We start from the raw sequence: 15,226 nt of genomic DNA on the forward strand, positions 1-15,226 counted from the left end.
CCTCTCGGCCGCCTCTGCCAGCAGCCAGAGCCGGACTCACTGACAAGCCGCAGAGAGAGACACACTGAGAGGGAGATGATTATTAGTTGCGTTGAGTCATCAGGCAAAGTGAGTCCTTTTGGGTTGTCCTCGGTTTCCGATTTCTCCCCCTCCCCCTTTCGGTCCCCAGATCTAGCGCCTTCAAAATAATAATTTGGGGTGGGGGTAGGGAAAGTCTCTGGATTATTTCGGGATGGGGGTGGGGGGGATGGATCTAAACCCAAGCCAGACTGGTCCACCACAAGAAAAGAGGGGAGTGGGGGGCGGGGAGGAGGGCTGGGGAGGTTGCGGGGGGAGGGGGGCCCCGCCTGGCAGGAAATTAAACATCAATCAATCAATCGCTGTGAGCACGGCGACCCAACGGCGGCGGGGCTGCGAAGGAGGCAGAGGGACAGGCGAGGGGCGGGTGGGAGGCAGGGAGGAGGGAAGAGGAGGAAGGGGAGAGTCGGCGGTCGGAGCGGGGTGACGAGGACCTCGTGCACGAGGCGGCGAAGGACCGATGGCAGAGAACCGAGTGCGGCGCGAGGCGGTGGCCGCGGCCAGCGGGTGGGTGCGTCTGGGCGCAGGCGGGCACTGGGGCCCAGGGTCTGGTCCTCCTCCTTGTGGCGGGTCCAGGGCGCGGCCGCCTCGCCCAGCCCCTAGGCGCACTCGTCCCGGCGCGGAGGCGGCGGCGACAAGGCAGTCGCTGGGTGCCGCGTCTGCCGGCGGAGACGCAGACCGACGCGCAAGAAGCGACCGCGGCTGCCTCGGCTCCCAGCTCTGTTAACTGCGCGGAGTACTTTCGACTTTGGAGATAGGAGGGCGATTGCCTCCCCCACCCACCGCCTCCGCCCACCACCCACCGCCTCCGCCCCTCAGAGCAACTTTTCCCGGTGCCTGCGAGCTCCCCCTCCGCGCCGAGCCGAACGTCCCGGCCCGCCGCGCTTCGTGCCGCCGCGCGCAGGGAAGGCCGCTTCTCCTTCAGAGCTGGCACGGCCGCGAGTCCGGAACAATAGCCCGGGTGTCCCGAATGGCAGGAGCGCGGCCACTGCCCGCCGGGCTGTGGGTGGCACAGGAATGGGGGTTGCGTGGTGGGTGCAGAGCGGGGTGCATCCCTGGATGGCATCGCTGGAGCGCTCGCCGCTCCGGCGTCATCGCGAGCGGCGCAAACCGGGCCGCCTGGAGCCCGTGACGCGGTGGCGGCGAGGGCGGTGGGGGTGCCTGTCCTCGGGCTACAGGACTGGGGCTCCTGGGGACCCCAAGCTGTTCGAGCCCAGGGCTGCTTGCGCCAACAGAGCTGTGCCCTGAGGACCCAGCCTCCCCGCCCGGGGTGAGGCCGCACAGGAGCGTCCCCAGCAGGTCCCGCGAAGGCGTAACAGAGCCACAAACTTTTGCCGACTCCCGCGGCCGCGGCCGCCGGCAGCCCCACTCCGGCCGCGGTGCTCATTTAAGGTGGCGCAGGCACTAGCCAAGCAGGCTGGCCTCTGGCCGCGCTTTTGTCCCTGCGATTCTACTTGGGCGCGCTGCCTCCTTAAGGAAAAGCACGTGGGCAGGGGCCGCAGCCCCCGCGAGATGCCCGGGGCGTCGGCGGACATTAGCCGCTAGGACCTTAGGCGAGAAAATGTGGACGCATCCCCGCCGGCCCTGAGGCCAGAGAACCCCCTTCAAGTGGTTGCACCTCCTGTCCCTCCCGCACACGTTGACTGTCCTTCCTAATCCCCCGGACCCCGAGGGCTCTCCCACATCTCCCGCAGCAAGAGCTACCGATCCCCCTTAAGAAGCGTTGACTGTACGGCGGCGCCAGAGGGCCAAACTAAGTTCGGTTTCGGGAAACGCTCTCGGGAGCAGTTCTGTAAATCCCGGCTGCGGAAAGCTGAGTCCGCCGATCGTGCCCGGGACAAGGCTGCCTTCCACTCGCCGCATCTACCTGGTAGGCGGCATGCGCACGGGCTTAGAGGCTTGAGAGCCTCTAGAAGAGAAAGGGTCCCAGGAAGGAAACCTGCCGCCGGCCTAAGTGTCGGCGCCCAGATCACCACGAACCCCGCACCTAGGCGCCGCCCACCAAGTTCCAAAGAAGTCCGAGGCGACCCGGGAGTCGGTCGGATCCCAGCCGAAAAAAGAAAAGCAGGATAGCAAATCTTAGGGGAGCCACCCTGGGTGTTTTAGGCAGCGTTTGCCTTTCCCTGGTTTTCTTCACCAAGCCCCATCCTCCCCCCGCATACCACCCCCAGTCAAACGAGTGGGAGAAAATGCACAGTTCGAAGTCGGTGAGAGCAAAAGTGGGTCTAGTAAATCAACCCGTGGTGGTAGCTAAAAGGTTTGGGGCTGCAAAGAAACAAACTGTAAGTTTTGAGCAACAAACTTTTTCTTCAATCTGTAATATGTCGAAATGGGAAGGGGGTGTTGCAAAAGCCAACTACCACTGTCAAACTTAGCCCGTTTACAACATGGGGAAAGGCATATTTCTTACTAATATCTCAACAACGATAACAATGCTGTATCCTTCCTTACCTTGATGTTGAACTGCGAATCCTCCTCCGGATCAATGTCCAGGAACTTAGAAGAATTGGTGATATTAGGAGTTCAGTACTTCTGGAAAAAAATGCAAATGGTTTAGCCAGGATCTTTCCTGTCTGATTCGTCACTATTATTATATCTGATGATGCGAATGGTTGGAGCGATTCAATCCTAAGTCATTAATGAGCTATTTTATAAACACCACTGTCTGAAGATCTTCATTTACATTTTGCTAAGGATCACTTCGCTAACCTCACAGGCTTGTGTCAACAGCATGATTTGCAGGACTTCAGTTACACTCTTATAAACAACACGGCTGTATTGTTAATCAGTTAATATTTTATAAAGTGTAAATATTTTATTATGTTTTGAAGGGAACTATTGATTCTAAATTATTAAACCCCTGAGAAGGACTATTTAAATGAAATATACAATTAAGTACAATTAAATGTACATTGTGGTTAGTTTGTTTTCAGATTCTGCACCCTTTTAAATTCATTGCTTTTCTCTTTACTGGAGTTTCCTCTTGTCCATTTCTGATACTGACAAAAATCTATCATGTTAGGAAAAAGCCTAAATTATTTAAAGTTGCATTAAACTTAGAGGAAAATGTCAAATACGATTAATTATGACCAGAAATGTATTTTGGATGTTTGTAGAGTTGTATTTCATATCACATTTTACAAATTTCTTCCGATTTAAAGGAGAGAGTTCTAGGAAGTTTTGTGATGTATGTCCGGTGTGGGTTTTTGTCCTCTTGAGTTTTGTCTCTAATAAAGGCCTTTTCTGTTTCAAATTACCTACGCTTTTTACTGCACAATTTTTGTATTGACCTAATTTCAACTGAAGCGATTATTTCCCGCAGGTTTAATTTCGACAATAAGATATATTTTAATATTTTTACCTTTCGCTAGAATTTTGTACTGTTTAAAACAGTAAATAAATAAATTTGCTGATGATTCAAGAATATTTGTTTGGTTTCGTTTTGTATCCCTCAAAAGGTTTATTTCCAAACTTTTTAAAACAAAATCACAAGAAAAGAGTTGTTTTAATTACGTTTGATTTTTTAAAATACTTTTATCTAAAACCCATTTTGTGCATTAGGAGATAGTTTGCTTCCGTGCTCAAAACATGGAGTTCACATCTGGGGGACATTTTTATCCCTCAGTTTCCTTCTAACTGACGTTTTTGTCGGGAATCTGCTCGGACTTTTCCCCTTTTCTTCACCCATCTCCCAAGTTTTCCTTATGTCATTTAGTAAAAGGCCGCCTGTTTTTCACAAACACGGATTTGTTATTTTAAAAATCAATAGATCTTTATATGCTAGTGTTAAAGGTGTATGGTTTTACTTATTTCCATCTTCTCTCCTTTTCTCTCTGTCAGGCCTTCTTTTATGGCCTGCACTCTAATGACGTTTCTTGATTTCTCTTTGTCGACACCAAGTTTTTGTTGTGCGTGCTTTCGACCCTGGTCAACCTTCCTTCCTAGAGGCCCGCTCCGGACAGCGTAGGCCTGGGCGCCGGGGTGGAGGGTGCAGTGTGCCGGGCGCGGGACTTAGGCTCTCGCCTGGGCCATCCCGAGCTCTGAGGGCCCGGCATCCATCCCCAAAGTCCATGGCTTTCAAGTTCGGTCACCCAGGCGGAGAGACCCTGCCTCTTAAAGAGCCCTGGAAAGTTGCGCCGCGTTTTCCCTCAACCCTGGAACAGGCAGGGAAAACTATGGGAATCGCCCGCGTCAAAAGCTTTCGACGGCTTCTAGGAACCCAAGCGGGCCTGCCTCTTCCCCTGGAGCTTGCCCTGCTGGGGGCGGGAGGAGGGCGGGAGGGAATCATTTCTTTCAAATGAAGCCCACGCCAGCTCTGAAGCCAATTTCCGCTGCGGACTGTCCGTGGGGAGTTGGCGACCAACACTTTCTCGGACGGCATAACCGCGAGGGGCTTAGACTGGAAATCAGATGCGCCAAGAGAACAAGAGCCAGGGGCCAGAATACCCCAGTGGGGGACGCGCCTTGGATGACGGTTCGCCCAGGGTGGGCTTGAGCCCTTTCCCAGAGTGCTCCGGGCGTCTGGGGACTGACCGGAGCGCAGGGTGGGGGACACTTACTTCGTTATCCGCACGCCTTCCTCGTTGGCATCAGAGCCGGACAAATCCCAACCCGCGCCAGGCAAAGATAAATGACTCCTGGCTTCCCCGGCGGCTCAGGGGGCCTGGGCGGGGGCGGAGAGGGGAGGAAGCCGTCGGCCGCCGGAGGTAGAGACTGGAGGTCCTCCTTCCGGCCCCAAACGAAAGAGCCCCTGCGGCCCGAGCAGAGAGATACGCCTCAGAGGGACGACTGATGGGGAAGGATGGTGGGCAACGAGTCCGCGCTAGGCGGTGAGCCTAGCACCCCAGAGGCCCAAGGGTCTGGGGCTAGTGGGGCCGACCGTTCAGGGTCCGGGTGGGCGGGAAGGGAGGTGCCAAGGTCGGCCCAGGAGCTGCCTCGGGCGAGGACCGGGAGCTTTCTGCACTGGGCTCCCCGGGGTAGGAGATGGGCGTCGGGTGTGGGCACTGCCTGCCCTGGGGGAAGAAAGCGAGGAGATAGGTTTCAGAGCTGGGGGAGTCGTTGGCAGGAGATCTGGTGTCCCTTCGGCGGCCGCGGGCCGGGGGACCGGGGAAGACGGAGGGTCCTGCGGCCTGGAGCACCACCCTAGCCACACCAGGCAACGCCCCCCCCGGGCGCCCTTCATTCTTTTGCAGAGCCCAGAACATAATAGGTGGGTCCCCTTCTGCAACCACGCTGCGAGAGAATGACTGCCCTGCTAATCTAGTTTACTTGTAGAAATCGACTGTAAACCGGGGCAACAAGGCAAGGGTGGGGGAAGAAAAGGAAGCGCCCAAGGAGCCGCCGCTGCGTCCCCGCCCCCAGCTCGGAGCTGCCGGAGTTGGGGCCCCGGGTGGCGCTCCCCACCCGCTGCGTTTTCCTTAGGGAAACACCGAGTGAGGCAGAGGATCTCAGGCCCAAGGTGGCTGCGAAGAGCCCCGAGGCCTCGGCTTGGCGTCAACGTCCCGCCACCCTCGAGCCCGGGTCACTGCCCGGGTCCCGGCCCCGAGCCCTGGCGTCCTCTCCCGACAGCGCCACCGCGTGGGCTGAGGCCGAAACCTTCGGCGCCGGCTCTGCCGGTCGCGTCCCGGAGCCAACCCTTCCGCGTCGCCTGCAGTCCACGGGTTAAGGATGTGGCGGGGGATGGGCAGGTCCCTGGCCCAGGGTACCACCGGACCACTCAACACAAAAATGCCCTGGCGCGTGCAAAATACGAACGCCCACAGTTTGCCCCAACCCCTTGAAATGAAAAGTACACCTGGGTAGCCCAAGATAGCACCCCGTCCGCACCCCAAATTTCAGGCAGGCCAGCAGGCGTCCAGAAATCCGCTCCCACCCCTCGTAGGGGCAGGCAAGCTCAGGCAGCCGGGTGCAAGGGGACCCAAACCGCAGTTGCCTCCCGAACGCTTTGCGGCTATGGGCCCACGCCGGTCTTGAACCAAGCGGAAAGGGCGAAAAAGCCCGCTGCGGGACCCAAGATCCCAGACACCTACTGGAGCCAGGGACGAGGGGGGCAGTGTATCCGGCGGAGTGGGGACCAACTTAGAGGGCTTCCTGAGCTGGCGCCTCGCCTGTTTTCTCGGTATCACGAATCCCCTGGACACCCTTTCAGTCCGTCAAGACCTTGGCCTCCGGGAAAGGCCCAGGTGGCTGTGACGGCGGCGACTCGGGCTCAGTTCTCCCCCACCCCGTGGTGCCTTCCCTCCCCGCCCTACAGCCAAGCCCAGAGGAACAGGGCATCACCTCGCGCGGTCCCGGAGCCACATCCGGACTTGGGAACCCCGTGTCGGGCTTAGAGGACTTCACTGGGCAGGTTGGGGTTTATTTTCAATAAATTCAGCTGTTCACATACACCCCCACCACCATTTCCACGCGCGCGCGCGCACATACACACAGAGAGACTTGTCAACTATTGAGACAGCGACCCAGAAAGGTGTAAATTCACCTGGTGCCCACCCAATTGCAAAGCTCCCAGACCCACAAAAACACTAGCGAGCCCTGGAGGTCTGAGCCGCCCCGCGCCCGGACTCACGGCGCGAACACCAGCGCTCCGGCCGGGTCGCAGGGGCCGGTGCCCAGCGGGCCGGGGTCTGGCGAGCCAGGCAGCGGGCCGGCTGACCTCCTCCTCCCGCGGTCGCGTGGCCTACTCGCCTACTCCCTTATTACTGGCTGGGACCTGTTCCTTTCCAAAGTGTGATGCCCGGTGTCCTACCCTAGGCCACGCGGAGCTCTCCCCCGGCGTGCCGGGCCCTGCGCCCCTGCCCAGTGGCTCACCTCGGCTCCTTGCGCCCGCCTTCGCCCCGAGTGCCCAGGACCGAGCAAGGGGCTGTGGGTCGGCGCAGGGACGCTGGCTGCTCACCTCCAGGAGCCGACAGAAGGTGCCTGCGGCGTCACGCGTCCAACCCTGGGGCTGATTTAAATAACTAATAAGCTCAGAGAAATTTTACGAGGGGAACTTTTCCTTTTAGTATCAATAAAGCCTAGTAATTGGGTTTGTTGGTTACCTAAGCTCGAGTTCGACTTTCTCAGTCTCTCTCTCTCTCTCTCTCTCTCATTCAGAGGCAACGTTTTCAAAAACCGGCAATTGCGTGTGCGTTTGGGGTGTGCAAGTGTGAGTGTGGATGTGTGAAAGTTATTTGTTTCAGAAGTCCTTCGTCTCGAGAGCAATCATCATTGTAGCTTTGAGTGAAGAGTTTTCAAAGGTGAACTGTTGTTATTTGTGTCAACAGAAAAACTGTTGACAACCATTCAAGTCTCACAATACAAGTATAAGGGTGGGTGGAGTATCTAAAGATTGTCCCGTTGGATATGACAGAAAGACATCTGCAGTGTTTCCCTAATAGTTTGCATTTTAATTAACTTTCATTACATTCTGACTTCAAGTCAATATCCGTTGTTTTCAGTAAAGACTTCTATATGATAAAACGTTGTAATTTTTGTTTTGGTTTTCCAATCTTCTTGAAAACCAGTTCTTAATTGTAAGGAATTTTTCCACCTGGGAACCATGCCGTAATTTAAAAATATAAAAGACCTTTCATGAACAATAACTGCAAATAACCCATTTGTTAGTGTCTGCGGAGTTGCTGGCACCTATACAAAATCTCTGAAATATAAAGGCAATCTAAGAATGTTTCTCTCCAACCATAGTGATATATAATTTTTTCGTTTTTGTTGTGTGGAAGTTAAAACACACTTTTAAAGGTACTTTTTAGAAAAGTGTTGTGCTAAAATTTACCTGAACTTAAATTCTTTATCAATGTTAGCCTAACGAAATGAAGGGTATTTCTGAATCAGATTATTGTTAGAGTCATATGCTAAATAGTAAAGGAAAAGAAATGGGGATTAAAGTTTGCAAACCAAGACCAGGGAAAAGTTGGCTCCAGAAGTTACCAGGAACCCACCCAAACCTGTGCACTCATATTTACATATTATAGACAACTTTTCCTTTCCACTTTTAGCTAGAAAAGTGGTGGGCTCCCCTTAGTTCGTCTCGTTTTATGCTGTAACACCCAAAGTCCGCTGAGGGCTGCCCCTGCCAGGTAACTTCCGGAGACCCGGAGTTACTTGGAGACAGACCCGGCCCTTTGCACATTCCAAGTGAAGGACGTCTTGCCCATTCTTCCCAGAGCTACCACCCACCTAACCTCTTCTGGACACCCAAGAGCTGGGGCACTGGAGCACCTGACCCTTCTCAAGATCATCCCCCAGCCCTTGCCGGCACTTAGGTGCAGCAGAATCTGAGCTGTGGGTGTACATACTCCCCATTTTCTGCTTTCCCAGAGGATCACAGACAACTTTTCTTCCCATCTGCTCCCTGCTGGACTCCTATGATCACCCATCATCCCCAGTTGTTGCCATCTCTGAGCTCTTGGTGACCAGCCCTTGTCCCCCAAGCTGGCCAAGTTGAGAGAGTACTTGTCCTCCCAGCGCTGTCTCTCAGTATCAGGAAGTTGAGATCAGTGGCAGGGAAAGATGGAAGGACTGGCAAGGAAAGTGCAGGGCCAAGTAGAGTAGCTCAGAGCCTCAGCAATGGGCACCTGACCTCCCCCGAACAACCTGTGGTCTCTCCGGCTCCCTGCTGTTCCACCATTGGTCCCATCCTGGGCTACCAGCCTCCACTGAGCTGCTCTGGGAACTTATGGTGTCTCACATTACTTTCCTGCTATGGCATATTTTGGTTTCAGTTGAGCTATTTTCTGAAGATGTGGATACTCCAGTTTTATTCTTTTTCTGTCTGTGTCTCAGTACTCTTTTCCTTTTTTAAGAATATTCCCCAAGCCTGGCTTTTGCCAGACCCTGTGCCATCTCCCCAAGCTCTATTTACAAGAACAAGAAGTGATTTGTCTGTTTATAGCAGGTTTAATTAAGACAGTTATGCGCCGTGAACTCTTTGGGCCTCAATCAATGCACTTTTATTTGGAAAGTCAGATAGAATCACATCTTACACGTGCCGCCCCGGCTGGCCGCCCAGGCTGAGGACAGAGCTATTGTTATCTACGTCAGCCTCGCTGGACCTGGGCAAGTCCCCTGCAAAACTGGCCCCCCCGCTCCTCCCAAGAGACCTCAAGTCAGGTCTCCCAGCCAGATTCAGGCCTTCCTGATACAGGCGTGAAGGGCGGGACTCCCAGAGCGCTCCTGTTGGCCGGTGGCTAAGGAGCCAGGTGTATAACTTCTGCGGATTCGGCTTTCAGGCTGCTGGAGCTCTCCCCAGCCCGAGGCCTTAGCCCGGCGCAATCCCTTGTCCAGACTGGCCAGTTTCCGCGTGGCGAAAAAGGGGGAGGCAAGTCTGTCTTTTCCAGGGAGCTTTTATCCAACAGCCTCCCCTCCCCCCAACTCTCAGCCTTAGGTGCCGGGCTTCAGCCGAAGCGTTTTTCAAATTTGTCATCATTGGAAACCTCGGACAAGTGGAGTGTAAAATTTTAAGGGTTTCCAGGTAGGTTCTGACTTCAGGCATTCAATGAAAAGGGAAGAGGGCTGAGGGCGGGGGAGAGAGACAGGCACAGAGGGCTCCCTATAGTTGGCTGGACTTCCCTCCCTCTGCAGCCCAGCTGCACCCACTAGCACACACTAGTTTTGCCTTCTCCCGGCTTTTGAAGAATCCCCACCACATTCTTTAGCTCTCAGAAAGGAGACGGCAGTCAGGTCAAGGTCTTTCAGCATCCCTACCCCAATATACCCCTCCCAGCCCCCTCACGACCACTACGTTGGCCTAGGACACAGGACCCCGGGGCCAGGGCCTCAGTGACTGCAGCTTATGCCACCTAACGCAGAATGGGGTGTCCCTGCCTCCACTGCTCCTCTCGGTTTCAGCATCCAGGCCCTGAAACCCCTGCGATTCTGGCCTGGGAAGCCAGACTTGCCACCAACATCATGGTATTACCTATAATTGATCCACTCAGTTTTCAGTAGATGTGGAATCCAACAAGAGTAACACCACTCTCCACGCCACACCCTCTCTTTTTTCTTTCTCTTTCTTTCTTTCTTTTTCTTTTTTTCTCTCTCTTTCTTTCTTTTTCTTTCTCTCTCTCTCTTTTTTTTTTTTAAGAATGCAAGGCACTTGAAACATTCTGAGTGTGCCTGCAGTAGGGTCTCAGAGGAGTTGCTCTGAAAGCTGTTGAGAGCAGCCACCTTTGCTGTCACTGAGACCTTGGCAGGGTCAGCTCTGGTGGGCTGTGTGCACCCAGGCTCTGATGGCACCAGGATGGCTTCCTGCAACCCGGTAGGAGGACTGGGGTGGGTGGGTCCAGTATTTCGTTTCTTCCTCTTCCTTTTTTTTTTTTTTTTTTTTTATGTCCCTCTTTATTTCTATTGAAGACTAACCTCAGTATCAAAGGGTGCACTTGTTTGTCCTAAAGTGGCCTGTAACTCGCTCCTACTCTGCCACAGGACATTAGCTCTGGGAGCACCGCCTGGCAGGGCCTTCGCTTTGGGCCTAGGCATCCAACTGAGGCCCAGCAATTCCACCTGCGGGGAATCTTGCAGTGAGGTATTTGTGCATCAGGAGTAGGGAGTGAGGGAGAGAGAGCTGGGCTGGTGCAGTATCCACTCTCGCACCTCCTCCCTGAGCGGAGCTCCAGTATAGACTAAGTGAATGAATCCATGAATCAGCTCCATAGCGGAGGGGTAGAAGAAGCAGCCGTCTTCGTTAAATGGGCTGTTGGTAGTTGCGGCTGACTGCTCTACCCCCTTCGCAGGCCCGCCTCTGGGCAGGCCTGAGGTGGCCCTGGAGCCCCGCCAGCAGCCCCCGCTCCTCAGGCCGAGCTCTGGCCCTGGCAATCTCTGCACTTTGTCATCACGCCCGAGTATTTGACATTCGCAATTATCTGCAAATACCCTGATCGGTTTGTATATGAAACACTTTTTTTCCTGCCTTAAGGTTGGAATCTGGTAAGTTTCAGACAAGTGGTTGCAGGGGGAGATGACCCAGGGGACCGTGCGGGACCGGGCCGGTGAACCCGATTCCGCGAGGCAGGCGTCGCGAAGGGACTGGTCTGCGTGCCTCACCGGGTTCCCCAGCCTGGCTCCGAGGAAAGGCCGCGCGGAGGCAAGGAAGGGCCCACATCTCTAGTCTCCAGTCTCACCTTGTAAAGAGCACCCCCTAATCCCGGAGGAAGGGAGGGTGAAGGAGGAGGGGAGAGCCCACTACAGGCAAGGCCGGAAGGTTAATCATCTTGTTAACCGGAAAGGGTGCTGCCCCGCCTGGCCGTCGTCACCGAGCGTGTCAGTCACCCGCTCTCGATTTCGCCGCAGAATTACCTGCTCAAAGAGCCATCCCAAGAAGCCCTCAGCTCCGAGGTCTTCCCGCCCGTCGTCTGCGGGAAGTAAACGGCGTCCTCCCTCAAAAGAAGTGGATGCCCCTTCGACTCTCCTCCGCCCCGCGGCGGTTCCTAAATCTAGGAGAGCCAGCCCCGGCATCACTCACTACTCCTGCACCTCAGCTCTGGGATACCCGCCCAGTACAGACAGACCATCAACCAAAAAAGAAAAGAAGAAAAGAAAAGTGGTGGTGGGGGTGGAGTTGGGCAGTGAGGGTAAAGTAGCGAGATCAGTTGTTTGACTCTTCTGTTTTCTTAGGAACCTGATTCTGGCCCCCGGCAGAGCCTAAGGGCCCGAGGCCAGGGACCTAGAGGCGGGACCAAGTTCGCGCGAGGTGTTCACAGCCTAGGCGCCCCGGGCTTGGCTTCGTACTCTGCAACAAGCCGAGCTCCCTTGCCACGAGTATATCAGCAATTTCAGAAATAAACACCAGCGAAACCCCTTCCCACATTAGCTTGTTGCTGTGCCACAGACACTGGGCTTAGTCGATGTTCACACCTATTACATTTTCCCAGAAAGTGGGAGGAGCAGGGGTAGAGAAAGCTGTGTGTATTTGAGGGAAGGGGAGATGTGTGCAACACCTTCCGGAAAATGGGGAGGTAGTTTAGAAAGTTTTTCTCTGTAACAGCACAACTTCTGAGAAGGCAGAGAGAAGAAGAAAGCAGGCAGGAAACGAATCCCTTCCTCCTCTCCCCTTTACCCCCTTCCTTCACTCCCCTTTACCCCCTTCCTTCACTCCCCTTTACCCCCTTCCTTCACTCCCTAGACCGAGCTGGTCACCCGGCTGGGAATCAAGAGTGTGTGGCTGGGAAGACGCCAGTCTCTGTGCTCGGGTTCAGCCCAGTCGGGCAAGAAAGTGTGGACAGCTGGAGAAGGTCGTCACAGTCTCCCGTGGAATCTTGTTGCCTGAGAGCCCCACACCGGAAAGGGCTAAGACGACTCTTCCACACACAGGTCGCAGCCCCTGCCGCGGAGGATCCCCAGGAAGACGCTGGGGACGCTCTGAGCGTCGGCCTTCCTTTACCCCCGACTCCCTGGAGCTTGGTCTGGGGATGCCAACTTGGGGCACGGAGGCGCCGGGCTGCTCCGAAGCTGGAGGGTTTCTGCTTGGGTCAGAGGGATCACGACCTCAGCAGAGCCAGGAGAGGTTGGGTGACACCCACTGCGTATTGCACTTGACTCAAAACTGCCCTCGGCCTGCGGAAGAGGCGAGGGCAAGAAGCCTGGTGGCGGGTCAAACCTTCACCCCATTATTTTCTATCATTTTTTTATGCCCATATATTTGTTAAGTGTATGGCTGCTGTACACCAACAGCTTATTCTACGGAAGTGCCCCCGAGGAGGATTGGGTTAAGCTTTGCAAATTTGGCTTCCCAAGTAATGCGCTTCATTATTCTGCTCCCGACTTACCCACCACACCAGTGGGTACCCGGAGCAGCACCCACTTGGCAGAATTGATGACTGCTTGGGCCCAGCGGAGTGCGCATTGCGCTAACACGCGCACGGAATTGCACCCTTGCCGGAGTCTCCGCACCGTGCGCCCTTCGAAGAGCTGGCGACCCCGCTCACGTGTAAGCAACCTCCCACTTTGAAACTAATTCGCACCCGCGTCTTTCACCCCAAAGGACTTTGCTGCGGACGCTGCTCTGACCCAAGACGCGGGAGAGAAGTCCCAAAGGCTACAGCCAGGGGCTGGGGGACTCCTCTGCTCACCTTAGTCCTTGATTTCGAAGGCCCCAATTAACTATCTGTAGTGTCAGAATCGGCGAGTGCAAAGTGGCTGCGCCCCGCTGACGAGCTCTCTCCTGGGTCCCGGTATCCCAGGGCATCCGGAGCTGGGGAGGGTTGTGCGGACTACCCAAGGCACGCGCAGATACCGGGCAGGGAAGAAGGGCTCCGTGTTCCAAGGATGGTCGTTTACCTCTCCTGAGATCAGCCCTGATCCGTTGGTAACTTAAGTGCCTCTGAAATCGGGGAGCGCTTGGTGGGGCGCCTCCCTGCATCCACCCCTACCCCTGGCTCCTTCCCAGGCCCAGCATCTTTCCCACCATTCTCACCCCCACCACCCCCACGGCCCCGCCCGTTTAGAGGCGTGCGGTGGGCACTCGGTTTACAGAACCGGCGTTTCAAATGTTTATTTGCAACTAATTGCTTGTGCTGGAAAATGCTCGTTACCCGGGCGGAGCGCTTCCGCTCTGCGCGGTCCGGCCCGGCGGGCGGTGGTAGCTCGCTGATCCCTCCCGCGAAGCCTCCAAGGAGCGGGCGGCTGGGAGAGGTTGTGCCACCCGGGACCAAGCCATCGGCGCTGCTCCGGACTCCCGGTAGGGGGAGCCGCCGCGGGGGCCAGGCCGGCTTGTGTTCTGGCCTCGGGGCGGCCCTGCTGCCAGCGGCCGGGACTCCCAGCACAGAGCTCGGGAGGACTCCACCTGCTCTCCAGATAAGGCGCCATGAGCAGAGAAGGGAACAGAGGGCCAAGCTCCCTCCTAATTCCCCGTTGTTGCATAGCAAAGAAGATGGGGGGGAACTAATTATATTCTCTAGGTCTAAATATTATTGAAAAATTTGTAGGTGAGATCACCTCCTTTGCCCATATCCATATATAATATATCCATTACATGTGTTTGCCCATATATATACGTATGGCATATGTAAATATGTACGAGTGTGTATGTATGTGTATAGCAGTGGTTTAGAATTAGTCTCAGTTCCACAAATTTTGAGCCCTTTTAATATTTTAGGTGACCTAATCCCTTCTCACCGTATTTTCCAAGTCACTTATTTCCAAGAGTTTTAGGTGATCCCAGCACAAAATAGGAGCTCAGATGAGACTTGCCAGTTTTGCTGCAGTAATGTCAGCAAAAGAGTCTCTCTCTTTCTGACTCTATAGGCTTAAGTAAGGGTTTAGAGGCTTTCATTTTAAGGTGTGACTAATGTTTAGAGAACAAGACTAAACCAAGGTCAAGGGGAAAGCAATTAGACTGTGAACCTGCAGACCACTCCACTGCACCCAGTGTGGCAGCACACCTGTGCTGAACGGCCAGAGACTTCCTGGTCAATACTCCCACAGATAAAAGACTGCAGGCTCTGCTTATACACAAATCCATCTTTCGCTGGGAACCCACAACTCATAACAACTCTCCTAATGCCAAGTCATCAAGGCCTCTTGAAAGAGAATCATAAAAAAAACAAAGAATTTCAAACTTGGAAGGAAACCTAAAATTTACTGGTGAGGAGCTTGAACTGAGTAGAGGCAAAGAATCATACTCCAGATGAGAAAGGCCCCATGCACTGAGCTGAGACTGGAACTCTCCTCTTCTGACTCTCAGTCCAGTAAGTTTGACTACAGAGCACTCATTATCATTGTGATTATTATGTTCCCACATATTTTGTCATTCTTAGTTAGGCATACTCCTTTAACACTATGGTAATAAAAGCAAAATCTGGAAGATCTTTAAGAGTATAGCAGTTGCTTCCAAGGGAGGCTGAATTTTAGAAATGAAGTTACATATAACATTGACATATCTGGGTGAAAGACTAGAAAAATATAGTTTCATTGTTTTTTTGTGTGTTTTTGTTTTTGTTTGAGACGGAGTGTCACTCTGTCACCCAGGCTAGAGTGCAGTGGTGCTATCTTGGCTCACTGCAACCTCTGCCTCCCGGGTTCAAGTGATTCTCCTGCCTCAGCCTCCCGAGTAGCTGGGACTACAGACGCCTGCCACCGTGCCCAGCTAATTTTTGTATTTTTAGTAGAGATGGGGTTTCACCATATTGGCCAGGCTGGTCTCAAACTCCTGACC

At 54.3% G+C, this 15,226-nt stretch overlaps 1 protein-coding gene across 2 annotated transcripts in view; it reads right to left on the bottom strand.

The window, feature by feature from the left end:
- Positions 1-7,113, bottom strand: part of SATB2 (SATB homeobox 2) — a 195,789-nt gene extending 188,676 nt beyond the window's left edge. For both annotated transcript variants that reach the window (XM_063647790.1, XM_054478699.2), the window contains exons 1-2: positions 4,638-7,113; positions 2,530-2,610 (exon numbers count right to left, since the gene is read on the bottom strand). The gene's annotated coding sequence lies outside the window, so the exon portion shown is untranslated. The remainder of the gene's footprint in view (positions 1-2,529; positions 2,611-4,637) is intronic.
- Positions 7,114-15,226: the final 8,113 nt, after the last annotated feature.

The sequence above is a fragment of the Pongo pygmaeus genome, chromosome 11 (assembly GCF_028885625.2).
Source record: "Pongo pygmaeus isolate AG05252 chromosome 11, NHGRI_mPonPyg2-v2.0_pri, whole genome shotgun sequence".
Classification (NCBI taxonomy): Eukaryota; Metazoa; Chordata; class Mammalia; order Primates; family Hominidae; genus Pongo; species Pongo pygmaeus.